This window comes from Heterocephalus glaber, unplaced genomic scaffold (genome assembly GCF_053883595.1).
Source record: "Heterocephalus glaber isolate CG9 unplaced genomic scaffold, H.glaber_assembly_v1.0 deba00001497, whole genome shotgun sequence".
Lineage (NCBI taxonomy): Eukaryota > Metazoa > Chordata > Mammalia > Rodentia > Bathyergidae > Heterocephalus > Heterocephalus glaber.
This window is the reverse complement of record NW_028258320.1, coordinates 28,073,389-28,093,032: the sequence shown is the minus strand read 5'-3', so window position 1 is coordinate 28,093,032 and position 19,644 is coordinate 28,073,389. Positions and strand designations below refer to the sequence as shown.

Sequence of the window (19,644 nt, the reverse complement as noted above, 5' to 3'; positions counted from 1 at the left end):
GGAGATGGGAGAATATCAAATTTTACTGACTTGCTAGAGATTCAGGGCAATACAAATAGATTTTGACTCTGGCCACTGAGCCAATGTTATAAAGAAAAGAAGCTATTTTGCATGGAGCTTTCCCCTCCCCAGGACAGGCCATAGCAACTGCTAGCTAAGAAGTAGGCAAGGCTGTTGCCTGTCTTGGGACCTCTATGCTGAGTGTGGTACACAGAGATGTTAGATATTAGTTATGGAACTGCAGAAGCTGCATGAGAAGAAGCTGCATCTTGGGAAAGAGGGAGGGCCTGGGGACCGAGTACACTGCTACTACGACCACTGCATTCTGAGCCTATGTCAAATAAATTCCTATCCCTGAAATACATCTCTGAAAGGCCACAGTAGAAAGTGTGAAGTACATGTAGTGTGTAGTGTGTGTGTGTGTGTGTGTGTGTGTGTGTGTGTGAAGGCTCAGGCTCATGAACACAGATAGCTTAGGGGCAGCTGACTTCTGAAATAGATGATAGATGATAGAGAGATAGATAGATAGATAGATAGATAGATAGATATAGATTTAGAGATATAGACCATTTAGTTTATGAACCCAGGGTGGCAAGGATATTGAGGACAGAAATAGAACTAGAATCCAAATCTAACTTCTCAGTAGTAGAACTGGTGTTTCTTAATAGTTTAAATCCAAAGGAAATATTTGTCTACTTAATGACTTTGTACCTAAATGTGTAAGATCAAAATGGTCAGAGGGAGGTGGGTGGTGGATGGGCTTGCCTTTTGAATAAAATATTCAGCTATCTCCTTTTATTTGGTAAATTCATTTGCTCTCCGGTATTGGTCTATATCTCACCACTGTATAATTGGGGGAGCCCATTTCAGAACCTTAACAGACAAAAGTTTCTGCACATAAATACCAAGAGCCCATCTGAAGAATCTTGGGAGTACAACTTGAAGTCCACGCTGCCAGGCCCCCCTGGGGCAGTTAACACAATGAATGATTTACTCATTGCCAGTTCATCTATATCAAATTACAGGTTTTCTTGAGTCTCAACATTGACTCATTTTTTTCCTGCAGTTAATGTGCTTGTGGAGTTGTTCTTTTGAAGGGATGCCGGTTCTCCTTCTCAATGCAGGAATGGTACAGTTACCTGTCTCTAACTTGAATGCTTGTCTTTGCTAGAAAAGGTTATTCTCTCCCAATGCCAGGGTGAGCAGCCAGGAATAATGTTAGTCTGGTTGGGTATCTGGGTGAGTGAAAGAGTGCTTCTAATTTTAGATTATAAGAATTTATATGAGTTTGTGTGAGTATGTATGCATAAACTAACGTGTCTATAGGCTATAGCTTTTGGAATACTTAGCTAATTGAAATTAAAGATTTATCAGGTAATCTTATCATGTCACCTCAGAAAACACATATCATAAGTTTCTGAAGAGATTTTTATTTTAAAGGTCATCTAGCAAAATATTTCAGCATAAACTTTTGTTTTTTTGAAATGGCTCTAAATAGTGCTGAAAGTGTTTAACTTACTTCAAAGATGCTAATTTGAGCCTCAGACAGCTGCAGTGGTTATTAATATGAGCACAATGGCTGACGATTTGACAACAGCCTCTGGTTTTCATTTGCTGCTTTCATACTAAATGTCCCTTTTGTGCATGGGCATAAAAACCATGGTCAGATGACTCACTTGGGAGACATTGTTGTAGACTGCTCAGCATCTGAGCACTTTTTTTCAGGAGAGTGATATACCCTTTAATAGGGAAATTGGTAGACCTCATACCAGATTATAAATCCTCAACACATTACTAGTCTTTTTACAGTGCAGTGAAAACTCAAGGAGAAGAAACTTTTAAATATAAAATTGGTAATAACTGATGTGATTTTAATACATTCTACTCTAGACAAATTGACATAAAGAAGCATCATGGGACACTGTTAGAGTTAGAACAAATAAGCAATTCTTTATCATTCAGCTGAAACATGATTTAGAGGTGAATAATTTCAATGACATTATTTTTACCTGCTTATTTTTGTACTTTTCCAGAAAATAATTCTACCTAAGTGGAAAAACAATCACAGAAAGTATCCAATGGAGTGTTCTTTTTTTATTCTCAGCTGGATTCATGGATATTTATATTTATTTGTATTCATGTATTTGCATTTTTTTCTTACTGAGCACCATTTTACCTGGTTGAACTTTGTTTTATAAATGCACAAGGGCTTACATCATCCTGTGGGCATCTCTGAAGGTATCACATTCACCAGACAACTTGTCTAACTCTGTGCATGTGTTTTTAAAGGGCTTAGCTTATTTGTTGTTTGAATAAGAGTAAATAACTGAATACATACTGAAAAATGTACAACTTAATATTTCTGACACAGACTAAGTCAAAGGCAAAATTTAAAGCATAGGCATTTCTCTTTGCTGTAGTTTTTCAAAATTAAAATCAGATATTTGACAAATTGATAATAATGAGATTGATGAGTTAGGACACACACCTTGCTCAAGAAGCTTGTCTTCCCTGCCAGAAGATGAGCTACATTAAGTCCAGAGACTGCATCTGTTGCTGCTGTCACTCTGAGTGTTCTGTATCTGTTCTGCTGTCAGTTATGTGAATGAATGAATGAATGCATGCATGAATGGATGTATTCTTATTGGACTTAAATACTTTCACAGGGGTTGAATATAAGTTGTTTAGTCCTCACTACTAATAATTAATGTAACTATTCTTAGCATCTTCTTTATACAGATAATGAAATTTACAGTGATTTGTCCAGTGTTAGCCAGGTGGGAAGGGCATGTCTAATCCTTATCTTTTCACTCCAAAATCTAGGTTCCTTTTCAATCCTATCTCTGTTACACAGCTCCTCAGTTCTGCCATTGTGGAAAATGAGCATATATATGACAAATGAGCATATATATAAACAAATGAGCATATATATGTTCAAATAAAGCTTGGTTTATAAAATTCATACTGAGTTGGATTTGACACATGGACTGAAATTTGTGGTTCTGTATTATGATACAGTCAAAGATTTGAGTTCTAGTCCGGGCTGTACTATTATCTATGGCAACAAATGATAATAAAAACACCACTAGCTAACATTTATAATATGCTTTGAGAAATCCAATATGTGCTTCATCCAATTGATCTCATTTAATAAATGTAGATGGAGTAAATGTTTGTAACTCTTATCTTTGAGCTATGGTCAGAGAACTGAGTTGAAATCCAGGCATCCCCTCAAGCCTTTGATACCGTGATAGGAAGCCTCTGCTTTCACCAAAATCAGACAACAAAGTTGCAGGACCTGAAGGAAGTGACTTTGGAGGATGGACACTTGCTATAGTTAGTTGTGTCATCATCTTTGGGGATGTGAAATCCAGGAAGAAAAGACTCTTTGTGTTCTGACAGGCTGGAGCAGGGGACGCTGGCTAACACGAGCCTGTCTGGGGCTGGCATTTACAACTGCTTCCTCTAGGTCCTGACTGCTTTCTAATACTTCAATATAAATATTTTTATGCCTTTGAATATCTAATAAGAAGTCTTTTAAATAGAATTATGCAAATATTATTTAAGACAGTAAAATAATATCACAGAGCCAAAGGTGTGCAAACCTACAAGTCAGTCCACGGGTCCTTCTCATTCTGTTCCATCTTCAGGGAATGCATATCTGGTGCCAGGAAGAAACAATATTACTGAGTGGGCAAGGTTATTAGGCAGAGAGTTTCTAGACTGGGCATATATATGCTACCCTCCTGGGTCTTTGTGAAAATGCTATCGCTGAGCTGCACTGCTGAAATCCTGGCCTCAAAAATGTGACTTGGTGACATCAAGTGAGAATTTTGGGCAGGAACAACTGCTTTTTCAATGAAAGAATGGTGTATACCCAGAGCTTCCCTAAAGCCAGGTAAAATGTATGGATTAATTTTCAACATTATAATTTAATTCTCTGGACTAATATGGAATGTGGGCAGCCTTTTAATATTCGTTGTAGATATAAAGAAATTCAAGATCAGAAATAATATTTTCCATTGGCAAACCATTCCTTGTTGCTTATTCCCCAGACTCCATAGGGAATATAATGTCCTGAGACCTTAGAGTCTTGTTACTTTTGTTGGGTTAGAACAGAGCAGTGTGAAGTGTATTACCATGAACAACTCAGGGAATATGGGATGAAATGAAGTAGATCTAAATTTCTTAATATGCCCAAAGGAAGAATATGAGTTGTTGAGTTCAGTAATCAAAAGTACTGAATCTCTAGGCATACCAGGATTAAGGAAAGGTTAAATATAGAACAGGAATAAGGAAATCTGCTCCTAATGGATTGCCATGTGTCCCTTCAAGGACAGAGGTGCAAGTGGAGGGCAAGTTTGGGGAGAGCTATGAGTATATTTACAAAAAATTCATCTTTTACTTGATTCTTACTAGAGGCAAGGTAATTCATCTTTATCTCCTTCCCAATAGCCTCAGACTTAATTTGACCTTGGCTATTTATTCTGTTACAGAGACATGGGTATGATACAATTTTATAAACCTGGTTCTTTTTGAGTGGTTTTTAGCTCTTTGCATAAATTTGTACCAAGGACCTACTCTGTGTATACCTAGTGCTGGGTGTTGAAGGGAATCCCAAAAGAGCAGCTGTGTGGCCTTCTAGGTGAGAAGGCAAGATTGAGAGTGTGTGAGCATATGCAAATTCACCATATCAAGTAAACAGTGCCAAGGAGGCACATTAATAATTACCTAACCCAGAGCTTTGGACAGTCAACTCTCCAGATGTTTACAGAAGTGAAAAATCAGTATAAGCTGGATTAGTGCATCTCAAACTCTAATATATAATCAGATCCCTTAGGGGATCTTTGTTGAATGCAGATTCTGATTGTTATATTTGAAGTAGGAGCCAAGAGTCTACATTTCTAATAGGCTTTGGATCTGTTTGGCTCATTCATGGTAGGAATCTATCATATGCCAGGCATTTTGCAACACAACAGGGATAAAACAATGAATACCATACAGCCTTTCCTTCCAAAGGAAAACAGGCAGCTAAAGCAAAGGTTATAAAGCAGAGTAATAATTGGTAGAAATACTCTCAGGGTTCTATCTTATCCCAGAGGGGTTAAGATTGATTTATGAAGAAAGGATAAGAGTTTCTGTGACTTTCTATTTAAGTTGTCATGGAAAGTGAAAGGATGGGGCAGAGAGGAGGAAGACATGTGTGAAGGTCTGGGATGTTTAATAGCACCTTTAAGGTGGCTGGGAGTCTTGTGGTATAACCAAAGCAAAGACTCTCGGCAGAGGAGAGGAGGAGGAAAGAGATGGATGGTGGCCCAGGCCAGGTTGTGGGGGATCTTGTGTGCTAAGCCTAGATTTTGATGCCACACCCTGAAAGTTAAGGTCACTGGTGGAAGAAAATCCAGAGGCAACTTAGAAGGCCCTGGATCAGAATGGTGTGCCCTCAGCCTTTATGCTTCACTCTATAAATGACTACACCAACTCCTTTCTGGGATTTAAACTATTGACTATGTTTTGCCTGATTTGGTACCTACCACTTTCCTCTACCCCAACATGTAATTTATGTTTCATCTCTTTCATTCCTTTTTTTTCTTCTTTTTACAAGATCATTTATAGGTAAGGAGTAAAAATGTGAAGACTTCTGCAAATATGAGGCTGGGTCAAACTGGTACCCCACCACCACCATTCTCCCTACCTACCCATCCAGATCTAGGAACTTTAGAGGTTCTCTTTTCCTGCTGGAATATTGGAAACACATCTACAAAGTACTACATGAGTAGAATGTTGGAATTCTTAAAGAAAAGCGCTCACCACCTGAAAGGGATATAAGGTGACCAAGGGTCAAACTTCAGTGACCTTCAGAGGCCACCCTGCCAATGAAGGAACCCGCTGTGTTACTGCAACCTAATGCCAGTATGGACTCATGCAGCAAAATGACAAAAATCACTGAAGGGGAAACGGGCATCTCAGCAAGTGAAAGATATATTGGCTGGTCCTCTATTATCACCCCTCATTTGTTTTTTGCTTAGTAGAAGATTTCCTGATTTGAAGAGACAGGTTTATTTTGGAGACTGTGAAACACAAATGCACAAAACAAAAGGCATATCTGGCAGCCTAAGAAGCAGTTTGCAGTTAAAAACACAATGATATAGACCAAATTTATCTCTCATTCCCTGAACCAGCAGCAGAAGCAGCCAGTGCACATGTCTGGCAAGGTACACACTACATGCCTATCTATCTCTGTGGTGCATTTGCTGGTCCTGAACATTGCATATCTTTGTAGGAATAATTATAGTGCTTTCATGATTTTTTAAGGGGGAAAAAAACCAAAATCAAGATCTGGATTCATATAGAGTCTCATGAGAGAGCTTACTGGAGAAAGCTGTATTATTGTGAGTTGTAAAGATCAAAAGGACATCCAACAATGGAAAAAAAATAAACTATTACTTAGTTACTTTGATAAATGACAATTGCCCAACCTGGCAAAGTCTTGACCGACCAGATTTAATTTCGGAATAAAATTATATGGTAATGCCCTTTAAAAAAGCCATGTGAATCAGCAAGCATAAAGCTGACAGGACCTTGCAGGCTTCAGCAAGAACACTGTCCCTTTCGTTTATTGAAGAGAATGCTGGCCTTGCACCAGTATGTTTTGGCTCAAATAGTGAGTGCTCACAGTCTTGTTGGAGGTTGGGGATAGCCCAGACAGCATTCAAACAAAAAAGTGTTCTGCTGTATAGAGATGAGGGCGCCACAAAGCTGCAGATACTGGATCTGAGTGATGCACTATTTACTGCCCTTTTGAATGTTGCAAACAGCTCTCTGACATGGCTGAGAAAAACAAACTTCCAAGAATTCCAAACTCTTGTTTTTGGAGTATTGCTTTCAGGGTCTGTCAAAACTGTAAAGATTAAAGTAGGTTAAATCAATCACTTTGATCATGTACAATTAATACTGTAGTATTCAGGATGTAGAGAGAGGTATTGGCCCAAGGGAGGAGATGAAGAGTAGTTGAAGTGAGAGGAATAAAGAGGTCTACAGACCATGCAGATGTTGGAGCAGGAGATTTAGAGCTAATCTGGCTGGGTACCTCATTTATACAGATGATGCAATGGGAAGAGACCCTGAGTGCTTTGCTTAGGATCACACAGCTATGTGTTGTTGATATATACTGAGTAGAAGTTTTGATTAATGTGAATATGGACAGTTTATAGCTCATATTCCTTCCCTCTTTGTATCCAGGCACCTTAGAATGTGAACTGTAGTTCTTGCCATCAAGAAAGCTATTCAAAATTTCCCATTAAGGCCTATTCCTTGCATTCCCAAATTTGGGCTGGCTTTATGATTTGGTTTGGATAGTGGAGTACAGCAGTGATGCTATGTGGGTCCGAGGCCTATACCTCAAAAGCCTTGCTTCCTTCTGCTTCTAAACTTACTGCCTACTTCTGTAAGCTAGGACCAGCCCATTGGAGAGACAAAGACCATGGGAAGAGAACTGAAATATGCCAGCTGAGGCCATCTGTTAAATGAGAGAGAAAGAGAGAGAGAGAGAGAGAGAGAGAGAGAGAGAGAGAGAGACTGAGACTCAGCTGAGACCAGAGAAATGCTCAGCCAGGCCTAAGATTAGCAGAATCAGCCAGCCACCATGGACTTGTGAACTTGTGAAGTGATTCTGCTTTAAACCTCTTAGTTTGGGGGTAGTTTTATTTGCAGCATTCTTGTGGCAGTAGGTGGCTAGTCAGGGGGTCTATAATGAGAAATTGGTCATGAGAGAAGTAAAAGGGAGCCAGATAATCCCTAGCATGACAGGTCCTGCAGTTTCTATCATTAGGGCATAGTGGACAATTTAAGGATGAAAATAGATATTGGAAATGAAATCCTGGAAAAAGCTGCTCACAGCTGCGGCATTGTGCTCCTTAAATCCTAAAGCATTTGTCTCATCACATCCTTGAGCTAAAAGGCTGCTGGGGATATTCCAGTGATGATTTTACAGATAGAGAAGCAGAGGCCTGGCACTGTCAGGGCATCATCATCTATGTAAGTTCTACAGGATGGGTACAAAATAAGAATGTGCAATCTCTTGGTAAAAAATTAGCAAGAATTTTAAGATGGTGATAGGAGAGCATTAAACCAACCACAAGGCCCTTCGAAGTGAAGGGCCTGTGCAACTACATGGGTTGTATGCTTGTGAGACTGGCCCAGAGTTAGGCAATTGGTCTAAGAGCATCACTTCTGAGGGTTAAACTTTTCCCCAAAGTTGCAATGTGATACGTGATATGTTTGTAGCTAGTTTGTAGCAGGGCAAGAATCTAAGGCTTCCAGGTCTCCTTACAATGATTCTTTCTTTTTTCTTTTTTTCCATTTTCTATAGATCTAAGGGAAGAAAATCTGAACCAGAAAGAATGTGGCTGGCTTGAGGTCTGACGCAAAAGAAAAAACTTATAAATTTCCTCATAGAACTCATATTAAAATGGGAGTTTGGATTCAAGCAACTAAACACTGAAATTAAAATTCTTATATGGGGTATTTGTAGTTTCCAATTATATCTTTATGATATTTTCTCTGTGGAAGTTGATTGCTGTTCATTATAATAAATTACTTGAATTGTCTGTATCTTTACTTAACCATTTCTTTTCATGTCTTTGCTTTCTTTTGTTCTTTTTAAAAGTAGAAAATGCTCAGTTGCTAAATAATGAAGACTTAATTTTTTGTTTCTCCCAAATTTTACCTTACTCATGATCATTAATAATTTTCAGAAGGGTTCTGAACCCTTCTCTTTTCTTGTGAACTCTAGAAAAATGCTAGCTCAGTATGCATAGTACTCCATCCTTAACCAGCTATGTTATTGCTTTGAACCCTGTTCTCCAACTTACTCAAGAAACTGCAGTTAAATATTATTGGGATCCTTTTTTTTTCTATAACAAACACGTTTCTATGTATTTTATGGATAATTAAATAAAACTTGAACTCTGGGCTTAAGGTTTTTCTCACTGACTTGTCATAGGAAATACAAAAGTAACAGAAATGAATTTGTGGCTTAAAAGCATCTTTTAGAGGGCCAGGGATTTAGCTCAGTGGTGCTGTCCACTGCCTCACAAGCGAAAGGTCCCGAGTTTGATCCGGTACCAAAAAAAAGGCTTCTGTGACCTACATTTTTTGAGACAATGAAAGTAAGGAGTCAAGATCTTACATGATAAAGTGAAAGACATCACTACCAGGAAAGCCAGTTATGTGAAACAACCGTGTGAACCATGTAAAAGCTGGAGAGGGGTGTCTTGAGAACCAGGGCTCAGTTTTGTCACAAGGGTTAGGTCAATAGAATACCAGTGCCACATGCCTGGCAGAGTTCTTGCCACATAGATGTTAGTTGCTCCCTGGATTAACCCCAGCTCTTGCTTTATGGATTCCTTGCTGACATACCATCATATTTATCAGTGCTCTTACCTGTTTCTTTCCTTTGTCAAGGTTGTCATCCACCTGGCCCTGCCTACGCAGCTGCAGCTAAAGGGCAGGTTCTCAGATCATATGCCTCTCCCCTACTTTATTTCCTTTTTTAAAAAATCACCATTTGGGACTTAGAGTTGGCTACTCAGATTAAAAAAGTGTCTAATTTAATTTGGATCATTGAACCTTCATTTCACTTTGGCTCGTTCAACTTATTGAATCAGACCAAATTCTCATAGTCCCTCAGGAAATACCATCTTTTACCCACAAGTTGGCAAAGGACTCCCATTTTCAAAGAGATATTCAACCCAATAACCAGAGGAGGTCCTGTGGCAGTCAAGATTGGTCAAGGAAACATAGGTCACTATAATCATGACTCAGCCCTGGTTATTATCATTGGGACATAATTTCACCTCTCTGCTATTTCTAGCCAATCTATTTCTTATCTCTCTTCTGCTTTTTCCTTTATATTTCAGCAAAAATTCTAAGGTCTGTGATCCATTTTCATGTTCGCCAAGATCACATTGGCACAGAAATTTTTCTGCAGCCTTCCCTTGAGGACAACATCACACTGAAACTTTCTGACCTTAAGCTAAAGGCTGTGCAAGCCTCTTAGCTACTTGTCTTCTGATCAGCTTCTACTCCCACCTCCTCTTTTACTCATTCATTTCTTTCTTCCTTTCCTTAACACAGGTACTCCATAGTTCTTTCCCCATCTCTCTCCAGCTTTCTTTCATCTGACCCTGAAAGACAAAATGCTGATAAGCTCCCTTCCCTGCTTCATTAAAAAATTGCCATTAAAATTTATAGCTGGTTTAGGCTGGCCATCACTGATCTTCTTGATTTAGTTACCGCCAAGAAATGCTTTATGATTATCCACTGACTTATTTATAACAAACATAACAAAGTCCTTGGTGTTAGCAGCCTGTAGAGAAATTATTTGTTTTGAAAATAGAGTGGATACTTAAAGTTCTCTGTGAAGAATGGGAGTGTTTGGGTTTGTTGTACTTGCATATTTTATATAGAAAGGTAAAGTCTCCAAGCCTCAATATGTAATAACATCAAATCATTTTGTTGCTGTGTAGAAAATGTGTGTTCTAAGGTTGCACAGAAAATTTCCTAATACTTCTTAAGCACTGGTTTCAGTAGGCCACTGGTGAGGCTGGTAAGTGAAAACAAAGTGTACTGGTGAGGATTAAATGATTCATTGGCGGAAACTGTTTGAACATCTAAATGTGATGAAGTTAGTTGATTGTAGAAGAGTAATTTAGAAGCTAATGTAATAACCACCTGTCTTGAGTCTGCTATTTGAAGGATGGTCAGAGAAGGAATGAATGCAGTGTTTGAAATGTCTCAATAGTGTTGAGTGTTCTGATATGTGTGAAAGTGATCTGTTCTCCTTGGCACTCTGTCAATCACTACATGAGTTTAAGGTGTTCTGCAGTATCCAAAGTCTTTTAACAGATGCCTTTTGTCCTGAGAAAAACAGTGCAATCACATAGAACAGGCCAATAAGAACAGTTGTAATGCTTGTTTCCAAGGAGAAATTGTGGCTGTATCTTCTGGAAGTAAACACCAACATTATGGTGCCAGTGATTGCTTTAGCACTTCACTGTCACAGAAGAAATCTGATGTCCACAGAATGGTCATAATATTCTGCCTTCTGTGCTTAGGATCTGGCAGTAAAGACCAAGTGTCCATACCTGTACTACTATTGATTACTGTATATTCCTTTGCTGAAGGCAGTGCTATCTTATGGGGTGTTGCAGATATAGAAGAGCTTGGTGGTGAAGGTGGAAGAATAAAGACTGGTTTCTGCTGGTTCAAGTGGACTTTACCTAATAAATATGGGAGCCAAGAGTAGAAGAACCAATCACATCAGGGAAAGCCTTCAATAGCAGTTTTAATGAGGTGCCTGGATAATTCAGGAAGTGTGGCTAGATAAACCAAGTTCAAGTGAGGGTCCCACGTGACCCAATCAATTTCCACATGATAATCCACAGAAAGCACTGTGTCAAAATCACAACAATGACAACTGAAACCTAATCTTTATCTCTTAAAAATCAGCAAGGTAGATTCGGTTTATAATCCACCATAAAACACCTCTCAAACTCCTTTTGGTTCCTTTCCAACTTCTCCGACTCCAAAGCTGCTCCAGAAACATTCACATCCCAAATATCAAAATGCTTTTTCACATACCATGTGGCACATGTGAGCTTTCATCACTTATGCACACCTTCAGCTCTTAGTTTGCAGGCTCTACTCAGCCTCTCTTGTTTTGCTTTGCTTTCTCTTGTCCTTTGTTGTTTAATGTGGTTCTAGCATTTAAAAAAAGATTAGGAACTAGTTTGGTAAAATTCTCTTAGAAGCTAAGACAAGGGCAAGTGAAGAGTCTGAGGTAAATACAAAGTTCTCTCATTAGCTGGGGTGGAAACAGCAATCTCAAACCATTGCTGTGTTAAAATATCTGGTCCTATCCCAACCTACAGTAAGAGCTAACATTTATTAGGAGTCAACAAAGTTCACGCATTTTGTTGAGTATTTTTATATAATTATGACATGATAATTCTAATTTATCTTACAAATTTGTAACATCACTGTAAAAATAAGGAGACAGTAGTTCAGAACGACTGAATAACTTGCCAAGGCCACATCGCAGGTTAATAACAGAATTAGGATTTCCGAACCTCAGAAACCCTGCAAACACAGTGTACCTCAGTTCATGAACACTAGTTTGCAAACAATTTGGTTTACAAACAGAAACTTTTGGAAAAATTTTGTTTTTGTTTGCAAACTCTACATTGGGTGGCAAACATGCCCGCAGTCGTATTTCCCACACAAACACCATCATGGCCATCATTTCCAAAATCATAGAAAAAAAATTAAGTTCGTGAATCAAGATACCACTGTATCATATTCTTAATCATTATAAACTCTATGAATTAGCATCTCTCAATGGCTGAGATTGTACTGAGATTAAAGCAATTACTGAAACATTGATGCTGTTTGAATATAAGAAATATAATTTAAGAAATATAATTTAATTCCATCCTTTTTTTGAGGTAAGTGTATTATTTTGGACCCAACTCTGTATTAACAAGATCTGTATTAGCAAAGGTTAGACACTTGTCTACAAATTAGTACTGAAATGTCCCAATATAAATGCTTGTGATTTGGAAGAGAAATTCAAAATTTAAAACTTCTCTTAAAATTTTTTTTAACTGTTTCCTATCCTCTGCCCAAATGATCAGCAGGAATTCTATAGCCCAGGGTTAAAATTCTGAATTTGTTACCCCTGAGTGGTTCACACCTCTCCACTCTGCCTCTTCTTGGAAACTGGAGGAAGGTTTTAGGAAGGAGGGGGATTAAAGAGCTCATGAGCACGTGGCAGTGATGGAGCATGGACCAAACCAGTCCACCAGTTTCTCTGGACAATATGCCACATCCAACAGGAATTATTCATTACATTTCTACTTTTTAAAATAAATTTTCCCTTTGGTATAAATGTTTTCTTGCTGTTTTTGTACCCTGATCAAAAGTGAAGTGCTATTTCTCTAATGACATTCATCATTACTCCTGGGAAGTTAAGCCTTAAGTTGACACTTTCCACTTTTCTCTTTTTGGCAGATGCCTTCAACCAGTACATGCTTGAGTCAGGAACTTTCCTCTTTTAGCTGTGCTATGTCACTACATTGGTAGTGAGTCTCAAGCCAACTCCTTTGGCTGCTGTTTGGTGATCTTTCTATTGAGATTAGAGTTTGAGTTGTTTTTATAAAGGACATGAAACAGAGAGGGGAAGGTGAGGCTGAACATAGAGCTCTGACCTTATATTTGGAGGCCTTGGCCTTCTAGGTTCTAACAAACATCACAGCTTACAAAAAATCATTCTAAGGCTCCCAAACAATTTCTTGACTCTGTTATAGATGGAGTTTATGGAATTATTGTAAGAGATCTGCACATCCCTATGTAAAGGGAATAAATAATATATCTTACACATATATGTGCCATTCATTTCACACATGAAAATAGGTAATGTTGTAATCAATACGATACCAATTGTTTTCCTTACACTAATACAATTAAATTTATTTGATAGTATGTATTTACTTAGAGATTCTACTACTGTCACAAGAAATTTATAAACTCTCACATAAGAAAGGAATCCCCCCCCCAACCCGGTACCAGGGATTGAACTCAGGACCTTGCACTTGCAAGGTAGGCTCAGTACCACTGAGCTACATCCCTGGCCCCAGGAATTCTCCTTTTTAAAGAGTTTGGAATCACTAATCTAAATAATGGCGGCCCCCGCTGGGACTAGCAAAATAGAAAGAAATATAAAAGAAGTCAAAAATACAAAGGCACTGCTAAAAAAAAGCAAGAAGTCTCTGCCCAAAGCTATCAATTTCTGTAGGGAAATTAGCTGACACATCCTTGCTTTACCTTGGAGCTCCCAAAGGCTGCAGCTAGATTTAGCATGGGTGTTAGAGCACCGTGTGTCAGCAAACTCACAGGAAGAACCCATCATTTCTACTGATATTCTGTCTAAGCTTCAGAATAGCATAGCATTCAGGTGCCTGCTTGTATCTTAATGTTTCTGACATTTTCCTGAGGAGAAATAATAGATTATGAGTCAATGTGCAAAGGGATAAATGAAGAGCTCTCTCCAATTGTGAAAATCCTGCTTCAAGTTGTTGATCAAAAGGTTCATCCAGAGAGCACAGCAGGTAAGTGATTTTGCTGGTTTTTACCTGCCCCAAGTCCATCTCCCCTTCTTCTGGTAACAGAATCTTAATTTTCCTTCAGAAAATTGTCCGTCTCCACTGCTGAGCACATAGTCCAGAAATAGTCCCAAGATTGCCCCTGGAATTAATCAGGAGGCAAATTTCTTCAGATGAGATTTTGAAACTAGTTAGAAGTTAGTGCTACTTCAGGCCACTTTTGCTATCATTGAGGAGAGCTTGTGTAAGAATAAAGCAACACAGAATAGCTGGTCAGCAAATGGGCAGAGGGAGAGGGAGAGGAAGAAGGAGAAGGAGAGAGAATATCTCCAAAAACATTAGACTATCTGATCTGAATATTGGTGATTTAGATTTTTAGACAAGTCTCCTCTGTTGCTTACATGTTTGACTTAGGGTATTGTCACTGGCATGTAATGAAACCCAAGTAATACAGAGTTGCCTTTTTTTAACCTTTGGTGAAATTTGCCATCTTCTTTGTGCATTCCAGTTGCAAGGAAACTCCACTCTGCCATGTCAGTACTCTTCGTTAGTCCACTATGCTCCCTCTCTGTGGGGAGCAGGACTTTTTTATGCAGGTCCAAGGAAAGGTGGGGGGAATAAGAGACTTTGTAGTCTTCCTGGGGAACTTGGCTCTCTGATGGCGCTGAAAAGACATCTCAGGCCAGAATGTTCCAAAATGCAAACTGCAGCTTTCTTTCCAAATGGCAACAGTGAATGATGGATTGCAGTACACAAAAGGTTGCCAATTTTTGATAGAGCAGCCCAGTTGCTCAGCTGGGGACCCTGCTAAGAAGGAGGACTATAATAGTGTTGTTTTATGGAGATGGGATATTTTGATGCTGACCCTTTGATTTTGCTGCTATTACTTTTTTACTAGTTCTTTTGTCATTCTTGATTCCCCTGCTGTGTTCCTTTCCATTATCTCTTTTCTTTGTCTGAAATTGAACCCACAGAATGAGCCTGTAATCAGAGGACATGAGAATCCCTAAATTGCTTTCATTTTGATTTTCTACTTTATTAATATTCAGAATATGGAACATAAAGGAGGCATTTTGAATCACTGTCTCTTCAACTTGGTCATGCTACTATGTAATCCATTGCATGGAAAATTTGAATATGCATCATAGCATTTGAACCTGACATTTCTAGATCTATTTGTAGTACATTATGTAGGAAATTACTTCAGTCTTACTAGTACTGGGGAAAACTTCATCATGCATTATTCCACCATCCTGAAAAAAGAAGCAAGTGGGAAGATTTGTATATAAGGACAATACAAGAACAGCAATATTCCAACCTATTTATAAAGATTAAACTAACTCCCTCAGCATAATTAGACTTGACAGATCCTCAATTTTTGTGTTTTCTTGTGCTGTTAACAAATAACCAAATAAGGTCATTGTTCTTCAGTGATCTTTGCATAGGAGTAAGAAAAATTCAGAAATTAAGTATTTTATAACAAAATTAAATTTTCCCTGGCTTATGTAGGAGCTTCCGGAAAAGTTTTAAAATAACATTTCGAGTGTACTGAGCACTTTCTGTGAGCCAAACATTTTGCATATGTTACCTTATTTGATCTGAGTACCTGGGACTAGAACAATTAGTCTCCTTATTTTATAAGTGAAGAAACTGAGGGCTAGAGGGGCCAAGCAACCTGTTCAGAGCCAAGTGAAAGTTTCTATGTCAATCCCGAGGCCAAGCTTTCAGCAATTACAGAAAGGATAGGAAGAAGGGAGGTTGAATTCTTGTTCTGTTAGCTCATGGATTCTTAAGGACTCCTAAAGTGAGGGGTTGGTGTGGGAGAGAACAAGGCAAAGCCATTTCCTGTGTTGTTGGTTTCAGGCCTTTCAGGGGCAACAGATCAGGAGAAGATAAATAAAGATGGATGGGGCAGGGGTGGTGGTGGTGGTAGTGGTGGCTGCTAGAAATATCTGTAGCAATTTGCAAAGTTAATTGTGGCATCTTTTCTTACCGATAGCTTGACAATAGCTAGTGCCTAAGCCATTTTGGCTTCCTATCCAACTCCCTCATGTCCCACACTCCTTTATGGAGCTTATTCTTTCTCCCATTTCCAGACCTTTTTACATTTTCTCCTACCCAGCATACTTTTCTATCCTTTTGCTTAGCCTTCAAGTCTAATTTTGAATGGTTTTTCATCATGAAGCTTTTGTTTGGTTGTTTGTTTTTGAGGGAGGGCCTCCTCACTATGTAGTTCAGGCTGACCTTGAGTTCACTACATAATCCAGGCTGCCATCCAACTCACAGTGATCCTCCTGCCTCAGCCTCCCAAGTGCTGGGATTACAGGTGTGTGCTATGCCCAGCTTCATCATGAAGCTTTTTATGCTCTCTGTGAACTAATTCAACTTAGTTTCTCCTTTGGGTTGTAAGCTCTTTAAAGTAAGAACTGTGTCTCTCATTCACCATTTTATCCCTTGTGCCTATTTTAAGACCTGACATATAGTAAGCACTTAATAAATAATTATTAAAATAAATGAATGAAGTTGTTAGAGTCACTATCACAAAACATTAGACTAGTATTCTAATACTAAATATTAGAATGATCAAGAAATGGTAATCAAACTAAATGTGACCAAGTGAAACTAAGAGGAAAAACAGTATTATTAGTCTTGCCCTTAAGGATATACCAGTATGAAATAATGCTTAGAAAGGGAAAAGAACAATCCATTTTGGAGAATCTATTGTCTATATAACACAGAGTATGTGAATTTTTTCATAATTTGTGCCAAGAAATATATTATATTATGATCTAGTACACACATACACCTAAAACAAAATGTTCACATTACATTTACCATTACTGTGTAAAGCTCACTGATATTTTCTACTTTAATCTATTCTGAACTGTTTTCTTCCATTTCATTAAAAAGGCAGATAGTGAACCTCTGAAATGATCCCATGTTTCTTTTCTGGGCCTAAAGACTTCCTTGTAGTGGTAAGGAGTATAAGTTGGATTCAGACTGTTTGACTAGATCTTCCCCTTGCAGGTGGTATGACTTCAGTCCAATCAACCACCACCATGAAGGTCTGTCTCACCCTGAAATCCATGAATGTTCCAGGAGATAACATAGAAATGACTCCTCTTTGAAAAGATGAGTGGCTGGTATAGAACCATATACTCAAACGCTGTTTCATGTGTTTGGAAGAAGGCAGGGCTTGTGATCAGCAATGCCTAGGTTGACTACTTGCCAGCTTAGAAACTGTTTGGAATTTTATTTAGTCTTCTTGAGCCCCACTTTCCTCACTTTGCTCAAGCTATTAGTAAAATAAACCATGCAGAGTTCAGTGGAGAATAATGAACTACAAATAAATATATTTTTTTGTCTGACAAAAAAGTGCTCAATAAATGGAAACTATTTTATTAGATAGACTTTCCTTGTAGGGTATGTGAGTCAAAACTTAATTTCTTATCCAGGGCTTAATTAAAATTTGGAATTTGTAGCTTTTAATAGATGCAATTTGCAGCCACATTGACAGCATGGATAGAAATGTACTGTAGAAATGGATCTGATAGGTTTTATTATTAATCATCTTGAGTAGCTTCAAATAGAGTGACTATGAGTGACATTAAGTTTGCAGGTATTGATAGCTAATAGGGTTTGTCCAGTATAATCTATTCCAGGTTACTGGAAATGTAGTTTGGTTTCTCCAGGTTAATGAAAAGTACATTTGCTTCACCTAGGATCCTTGAGAACTTTCTGTGGGACTTTTGACAAGTATTACAGAGTATCAAATGTCAGTGGGTCCAATCCAGCAGCATTGGTCATTACTATCTCATCTTGATTACCAACTCTGCTGCCTTTGCATCAAGTCTTGGGGCTAGAGATGAATGGAATACTAAAAATATCAAGTTGGATTCTGTTTGTGTCCCTTCTTGTTTCTGTCACTGTGAATTTGAAGACACAGAGAACCAAGTTTCTTGCTCCCTAGAAAACCACTCAAGGAGTTTTATGATTTAACTGGGCATGTTCTTTCAACAGCTCTGGTTACTTTGAAATCACTTGGTTTAATATTCCCCCTAGGGACTCATGGTGTGTTAGGTGGTTACTAAACCCCTGAACATCAGAGGTGGAGATAACTGAGATGCCAAAGGGCTACTCACAGGTGAAGAATGGCGATGGCAGAGTTTATGAAGTTAGAATGTGCTGCAAAGACTGTTAGCTGCCCAATCAGCCCTGGACAAACTCTATCCTGTAAGTGAATTATAAAGATGCAGAGAGAACAAACATTTTAGTCTCTTGGGGGATTAAAATACTTCTCAGACAGAAATACCAGAAGAATGGAAATTGTCAGAAAAGCAATTTTATACAGACATTTTCTTACATAGGAATATGATTCCACATATCAAAGAAACTCCTGAAAAGTTTTAGTTTTGGTATTTTCCAGTTATACAGTGAAAAATGCTTTAGTAAAACATATCCTTTCAAATAGTTTGTTTATTAATCAGTAGAAGCAACAAGCACTAATACAGGAGTCAAAGCTGAACTTGAATCCTCTTGAAATCATTTGTGTTGAGTTGGTTAAATCACCTACAACTTTTGGTCTATTTCCCTTTCATAATATTGAAATATAAGTCAGTAATAGAGTCCAGTTCATAGAAATATAAGTCAGTAATAGAGTCCAGATTATAGCCTTATTCTCAGATTATCTGGATGAGATTCTGAAAGTCTAATAGGACTGAGTTGATCTTTTTGGATTGGAGTTGCACTCCATTAGCCTTTCCTGATAACAGAAGGAGTTTTTGCACTATTGTAAAAGATCCTAATCACATCAATTAGCATGTAACTTGCCAGATAAAAGAACGAAAAATAGAATATTTTGTAAAATATATCTCTTCAAATACTGTATTCATTAATAAGCGTCTGCAAGAATTAAAGTGGAACTTTCAAGTTTCTTCTATGTTCTCTCTCTTGAAAACTCTCTTATCATTCCAAATTAAAGAAACATCTAGAATTTAGAAAGGGTTAATTGCCCATGTTTACCCAATTCATTAAAGACTTTTACCGCACTGTGATGTCTTTATGTCAATGGTCACAATGTTATTAGGAATCTTTTCTTACTTTGCCATATGCCTTCCAACTTTCACCCACATGTTTATGTTTGTGCAGACACACTATAAGATAGCAAAACCCAGTAAACGTGAGACACAGAACCTCGGCAAAATATTTGGAGGGTTTATTTCATTTCTCTCTCTCTTTCTTCCTTCCTTCCTTCCTTTCTTCCTTTCATCAGTACTGGGAATTGAACTTAGGGCCTTGCACTTACTAGGCAAGTTCTCTACCACTAAACTACAACTCTAGTCCTTGGGGGATTCCAAGGCATTTGAATCTTTATGGACACTAAGCATTATCTATTCACCAGATAAGTAATATTTCAAACATATGAGAACAGTTCTTTTTTCAAATATTTCAATACAATTATAACTATGAAAGCAAGCACACT

General features: G+C 38.1%; 1 long non-coding RNA gene across 1 annotated transcript in view; it reads left to right on the top strand.

Annotated features, from left to right (window-relative positions):
- The first annotated feature begins 750 nt into the window (after positions 1 to 750).
- LOC106010548 (uncharacterized) overlaps positions 751 to 19,644 on the top strand; it is a 60,382-nt gene continuing 41,488 nt past the window's right edge. Inside the window, exons 1-3 of the long non-coding RNA XR_002387265.2 lie at positions 751 to 1,129; positions 5,606 to 6,215; positions 8,372 to 14,168. This is a non-coding gene — a long non-coding RNA (uncharacterized LOC106010548). The remainder of the gene's footprint in view (positions 1,130 to 5,605; positions 6,216 to 8,371; positions 14,169 to 19,644) is intronic.